This window comes from Brassica oleracea, chromosome C3 (genome assembly GCF_000695525.1).
Source record: "Brassica oleracea var. oleracea cultivar TO1000 chromosome C3, BOL, whole genome shotgun sequence".
Taxonomy (NCBI): Eukaryota; Viridiplantae; Streptophyta; class Magnoliopsida; order Brassicales; family Brassicaceae; genus Brassica; species Brassica oleracea.
In genome coordinates, this window is record NC_027750.1 from 63,082,574 (window position 1) to 63,089,896 (window position 7,323).

Consider the following 7,323-nt stretch of genomic DNA (forward strand, 5'->3'; position numbering starts at 1 on the left):
TGTCAGCGAGTTACCTAGTTCTAGCGGCCTAAAAGCTCAAACCTAGTTAACTCGTAGCTTGATGACAAAAGACGAAGAAAATACATAAAAGGTTTTTGATTGATTTCGGACTGAACCTTATGAAAGGCTGCCTACATACCCCTTTCGAGGATCAAGCCGAACGTAGTTCAAGAGTGAACCAAGAGATTGAACTGCTTGTGCACGTTCGTCTGGTAATCGGGTGCCAGTCATGGTAAGCGTTTATTATGGCTTCTTTCGATAAAAACGAACTTTCTGCGGTTTTTATCGTAAAGTTTGATTGATGACTTCGAATGGCGGAAAACATGAAATGGGGTTGCTACGGTCTTCGGGAGACAGCATCGAAGGGTAGACGAGAATGCATGGATTTGTGTCGTATCGACGTTTCGGAAGAGCTCGGTCGCTACGTAGCGACCGAACGACCTTTTTCGGGCTTTTCTCCGATGTCTCGTTTTTCTTCCGCAAGGCTCTTCGTAAGAATAAATCTTTTCCGAAGATTTATTTTCGTAAAAACGTTCATGCCGATTTTTACGGACTTTCAGACATTGATTCCGTCGTGACCGATTTTGACCCCAACACTCGCAGAAAAACTACTATGACTGGTAGAGGAGGTGCTACGAATAAACGCAAAGCTTCACTAGCTGCTCCATCAACCGCGACGTTTCCATCAAGCTCGCGCAAGGGGTCGGATTTTCAAACCGCCCCAAGCACTCTTCCTTAGCCTTTATGGCCTGGAACTGTCAGAGGATCGGAAGCACTCCTACAGTTCGTCGCCTTCAGGAGCTTCGTTCTAGACATGCTCCAGAAATTGTGTTTCTGATGGAGACAAAAAACAGAGATGATGTTGTACTCAGCAAAATTTAAAAATACGCTGTTCTCCAATCATTTTTTAGTTACTTCTGAGGGTCTCAGTGGAGGTCTTTCCCTCTCCTGGAAGGGTAATATTGATTTGGAGATTTTAGACTCTTCACCGAAATTTATCGACACAAAAATCATTACAGGGCCCAAACCTCTTTTCATCACGTTTGTCTATGGAGCTCCAAGACAGGTAGATAGGACAGACTTCTGGAATAAATTGATGACGTTGGGAGAAGATCAAGGAAATGCTTGGTGTTTAACTGGGGATTTTAACGATCTTCTCGACAATGATGAGAAAGTTTGAGGTCCTCGCCGATGGGAGGGTTCCTTTGTAGCCTTTCGCAGCTTTGTTACCCAAACCGGACTCTGGGACATTCCACACACCGGGAACCATCTGTCTTGGCGTGGAACACACTATAATCATGCCATCCAATCAAGACTGGACAGAGCCATGGGCAAGTGTTCCTGGTTCGAATCCTTCCCCTCTGCTTTCAGCGAATACCCCAGATTTGAGGGCTCGGATCACAGGCCCCTCATCACTTATCTTGATGCATCTGCAAAAAAGAAACGGGGCTTATTTAGATTTGATCGACGACTTGCGTCCAAACCTGAAGTGAGATCTCTGGTTCAGGAGAATTGGAACCCGAGTATCTCCATTCTCTCTCGCCTGTGTCATATACGTCAAAGCTTGATTGAATGGACCAAATCTCAAAACTTGCGGAACAAGGATACCATTCAATAGGCCCAACGGGACCTAGATACAGCACTCTCCAGCATCTCCCCTGATCCGGACCTCATTGACATTCTTACCATGGAACTCAATAAAGCTTATGCTGAGGAGGAACTCTACTGGAGACAACGCAGCCGCATATTGTGGTTACAACAAGGTGATAGAAACTCCAGTTTCTTTCATGCGGTCACAAGAGGAAGAAAGACTGTCAACTCCTTCTCAGTCATTGAATCTGAAACAGGCGAGACAGTTCATGGTGAGGAACGGATTACAAAAACAATCTCCCAATTCTACCAAGCTCTGTTTTCTTCTACCGGCACAGGAGACTCCCAAGTGGTGATGGATGCTCTCTCTCCTGTGATCTTGCCTGAGGAAAATGCGTCCCTGATTTCAATCCCGACGGATCCGGAAATTAAAAAAGCAGTGTTTGCTATCAATGGAGACAAAGCCCCAGGTCTAGACGGGTTTTCCGCAACCTTCTACCAAGCCTTTTGGGACATTATAGGCGATGATGTATGCAACAAAGTCAGAATGTTCTTTGAGCAAGGCTCCTTCCATCATCGGTACAATGAGACGCATGTGAGACTCATTCAGAAAGGAAAAAACCCGAAGAGAGTCTCTGACTTTAGACCCATTGCTCTGTGCTCCACACATTATAAAATCATTGCTAAGCTGCTTTGTATGCGCCTGAAGCCTCTCCTGCCAAAGCTCATCTCGCCTTACCAATATGCTTTCGTGGCTGACCGCGCGATCTCATATAACATCTTGATCACTCATGAGGTTCTTCATTACCTCAAAACCTTAAAGGCAAAAAAGCATTGTATGATGGCCGTTAAGACGGACATGAGCAAGGCGTATGACAGGATCGAGTGGTGCTTTCTTCAAAATGTTTTGTGTAGACTCGGCTTCCACCAGAAGTGGGTACAGTGGATAATGGAATGCGTCAAGACTGTCTCGTACTCGTTTCTCATAAATGGGGGAGCGAAAGGGAGGGTTCTTCTGTCGCGAGGTTTACGACAGGGCGATCCTCTATCACCTTATCTTTTCATCCTCTGTGCCGAGGTCCTCTCGGGATTATGCCGGAGAGCGCAAGAGGATGGTTCCTTATTGTAGATCCTAAAATCTACACTAAGTATTTTGTACTGATTGAAAGTTAAAAGAGGGAGGAAAGAACTTCGTGGGCGACAATATCCTCAGAACACAATGATAGAATTGGGTTCGATTCATCGAGAATGGACTTTGTTCTTTGTGCCGAACAACATCGAGATATCGATGTTGAGAAGGATCGTGACTGAACTCGGGGTCGAGCTGCCTACGTACCCTCGACGAGGGATCAAGTCATAACGTAGTTCGATTGTCATCATCTCAAATGAGATGTCATTAACTTTAGCCTCAGAGGAGAGTTCGTTTACATATCACAGCGGCTGATCTATAAACATATTTTGAGATCGAAGTCGGTTAATAAGAACTCTCGTCCTCGTTTATCATAATCATCAGAGTTCGACGATGTAGGCTAGAACTCTCGTTGTTGGCGATTGCGGAGACGTCTTCTCAATTGTGAGTGTCGTGACGTCTTTGACTTGGTGTCATGATATAAATAATCTAATATCTCTCTTTCTCCTTCGGTAATTGAATAGTGGAAGAATTGTTTAATCACTACATGGGGGTAATGATTAAACCATGTGTTGGTGGAGGATGAAGTGATCTTGCTGAGACCGAAGTCTCTCTTGATCTTCATATCTCTTTATTCTTTTGGTTATGTGCTTTTTCTCTTTGTTCAGGTTCAAGAATCCCCTTCTCTCGTTAGCTCCAAGGCGTCTTTTATACGAGAGCGAGGTTGTTGCAGGAAGCTCGTAACATGGTTGGTGGTTTGTTGCACGTGCTCTTTTTTTTTTTAGCTATGACTTATTCTTTATAGATTGATCTACGAGATATGCGGAGAACAGCCCTTTGGTTCTTTGACTCATTCTTCACCCAAAAAACCCCGAGCTCTATGGGTCGACGTCGCAGTACAAGTTCTCATGGGACCGTTTAAGCTCGACTCAAGGTAGTCATTGACCGGTTTTTTTATTCTTTTGGCGGGAGGGATTTAGTGCTAAATCCGGTATCAACATTTGTCCCCCAGTTCTTCAAGTGAGGTGACGAGGTTGAAGAACGGAGAAGCCTTTAATCAGTTGAAACAACATGACTCCGAGCCCATTATTTCTTCGATGAGTTCGTGTAGTCGTTTGCCATCCTATAGCGAGGTCGTGCAAGACATATTTCATTGAGCGTCCGATCTTGGTCCATTTGTGATTGATCGACATGTGAGTTTGTCTAAGCCACTAGATGAATTGAAGTCGTTTAAGTTTCATTTGATCACTGAGTGTTCGACTTCGTTTATGTATATGGGTCCGGACGAGAGTTCGATGTAGTCTGTTTGAAATTGTTGCGGGAGAGACGAGAGTTGAATGGAGTTTTTAACTGTATAGGTGGTGGGCCGAGCTCGCCAACATGGTTTCTGATCTTGAGAAGTGTGAAGAGTTCCCTTGATTTCTCGTGGTAGATTGGATTCGTATGATGAATATGTTTATCGAGTTTGTTGATATGAATACGGTCATGTCGATTTAGGTTTATGTAAATAATTTTTGTTTGTGTAAAGTTGTTGGATATAATCCCAACGAATCATTAAGTCAATGCAAATGATTGGCTACACGTAGAGAGTCAAACGTTTACTTTGGTTCGGGTATATGAGCAATTTATATCGCTCGTCCTCGAGATGTTTTGCGAGATGGAAGCTGATCAGGAATCCAACTCGCGGACCAGTTGTGGCCTAAGGACGCGGTTTATTGATGTTGTTTTTGATATGGAGGGTGGTTTATGTCGATGAGAGCTTGGGTCGTTTGAGACCGCATGGTAAAACTTGATAAAAGTTTAAGCTTGTGCAAGAAGAGTGTATAAAACATTTTGCGGTTGTATAAGTTTATTTATGAAGTTGTGATACTAAATTATGAATCGATATGAATTTGATAGCTTACAAGATTGCAATAGCTATTATCTTATGCAATATATCGATATGCGTAAATATATTATAAATAATTGTTTACCGACATTGGCGTGTTTCGGTCTTGGTGACTTCGAGCTAGCGGAGAAGAAACGGTGTTTGGTGCTTGATAATGTTTTCCTCGTGTAGCTGATGAGAGGTTGAGATATTCAGACTATGAATTACTGATTTGATTGGTGCATAACTTGTAGTACGCCATCGCCAATCATATCACTTTTACTGCCTCTTCTGATTTTTCTTTCGTTTTGTTTGGAAATGTTGTTAGACAACATGCGATCTTAAAAAATTCCTTCATAGTTTGGCTAGATTTGTCGTTTTCCTTCTTAGGAAATTATTTCGAGGTCAGGACTTTTTGCAGTGGACATCTCTTTTTGTAATGAAGGGGATATATATCGATCTTCTTGATGTCGGGGCTCGCTGTCTTTCTGGAGGCATGATAAGAGCTTGTTCGAAAACTCATTCTCGGCCTGAGAGTGTAATATTTCATTGGCTCCTCGACTTTAACTCTTTGGAAAATTTGCCGGTCTTCTGGAAGCATTGAAGCTGCTAAGGTTCCTTGGATATATGGCTGCTAAGGTTCCTTGGATATATGGCTCATTATTTCTATGGAACGAGATGCATTTTCGGCTCCACGAGTTGCTGAAGTTTGACAGAGATCGAACTTCCCAATCTTAGAATGGAATTGATGCTTTTAAGAAAGCATAATGAGTGTCGACCCCTTCGAGATCAAGCTATTTGGAGATTCGGCTTGTTGTTTTCTGGGAGCAATGTTCTCTGCTTGCTCTTCAAGTTATCTGAACTCATCGGAGGTAGAACTTGATGCCTTTATCGGAGAAGGACGACCTATCGACCCTTCATGTTTCACGAGCTCGTTAAAAACCGAGTTTGTTTGTCTTTTAATTCAGACGCGAGAACTATTTCTGCTTAATGCTGGTCGGATCTGTGTCTTACACAGATCATATCAAAGTCCCTACGGTTTCGGGAGTTCGATAGCTCTAGGAGTTTTCGCGTTGTTCTTGGTCGGTTAAATTGACTGGAGCACAAACTGGTGGGCTTTCGTGTTTGAGCTAGCTGATCTAATATTTGTCCAATCCGTTGATATACAGGCTATGGTGATTTGATTCTGATCGAGGTGCCGACCAGACGTCCCTTCGGTTTATAAATGTATGTATCGTGAGATGGAAAGCTGGGGAGCATCTGGAGATTCTCGGTGGTTCGATCGTGTTCGTCGCGTGGGCTGTGATCTATGATTTCAGATCGGTTCCTTGGGCGCTAGAGTGCTTCGCTTAATGTGCTGTGAGATTTTGTTGTTTTGTTTTAAACAACTTATTAACGTTCGCTGAGTGAGTCCTTAGCTCTGAGATCAGTCCTGATGTATTAGATCGAGCAACAGGAATGTTTCTACTTGTTCCATCGAGTATGATGGTTAGATCATTTTTCTTCTGCGCCTAGTGAATGAAATGGCAGCGGCCTGCAACACCTGATTTCGTCATTGTGGATCAAGTCTACCAAAGTTTGTCTGATCTTCGATCAATCGTATTAGGTCGGGATAGCATTTAATCTGCCTTGTGCGAGTCATCAGTTTTGTCATCTTCAATGAGATATAAGCTTTATCGGTTCGTCCATTTCCATCTTAGATGGTAAGTCGTTTGCATCCTCAAGAATGAGAGGTCATTTTTAGCGTGGACTTAAGAACTTACGGCGGTTGAACTTTCTTCTTCGACTTGTGGTAATCTGTGTTCCGAAGTGAGCATCTTCGTTCCTCTTATAAAATAATAATGGGAACACGGCGTCGTACTCTCTTCGGGTTATGATCGGATTTTGTCGATGGCGCTTATTATATCGACTGTCAAGTAGGACAAGACGTCGAAAAGATTGGAATACAAGGAGAATCTCTCTATGATCTTTAGTCTTCGTAGTGGGACCTTTGTTTAATTCACGACCTCTTCTTGTTGGAAAAGTCTCCCGAATCTTTTCTTTCTTCTTGAACAAACCAACTGTTGAAGAATTGTCTCCTCATTTTTTAGAAATAGTGATAAGGGATAAAGTGATTCTGCTCCTTCTGAGCTCGTCCTCCACCTTGTTGAGAAGTCCTCATTGTTTTACGAGATCTCCTGGTCCTGTTTCCGCCTTAACTTGCCTCAACTGGGGTCGATAATAACTGATATTTTTTTAAATCCTTTGGCGGGGTGTTGTCCCCCAGTTATTCAAGATATCAACTCCCCCAAACTTGTTCTTTACTTGTCCACAAGTGAACTTTCTAGACTCATAGGGAGAGAGGTTGAAGGTGGGAGCTCATAGCCAAAAGAAACGCCACTAGCAAACACAATTAGCCCACTCTCTTATTACACTCTAGCTTCTCTAGGCCTATCTCAACTCCTTTTGTCCCTACACTCATCATCAAGCATCCACACATTCAAATCTGCCAACTCTCACATTCATTAAGCATAAGATATCAAGTGAATTCTTGCAAATGGTCAGTTGGTCCAAGTCATTTGGTTGGGTAAGGGAAGGCTTTTATTCAAGTGATTCAAGAGGTTCAAAACATATGATCTTTAAGGTGGTTTACTCTCGAAACAAGTAGCCTTGACATTGCACATAATATATCTAAGAAAGGGACCAACTCATGCATACAATGCTCAATCTCCATTGTTCTACCCTTTTCCCAAACATA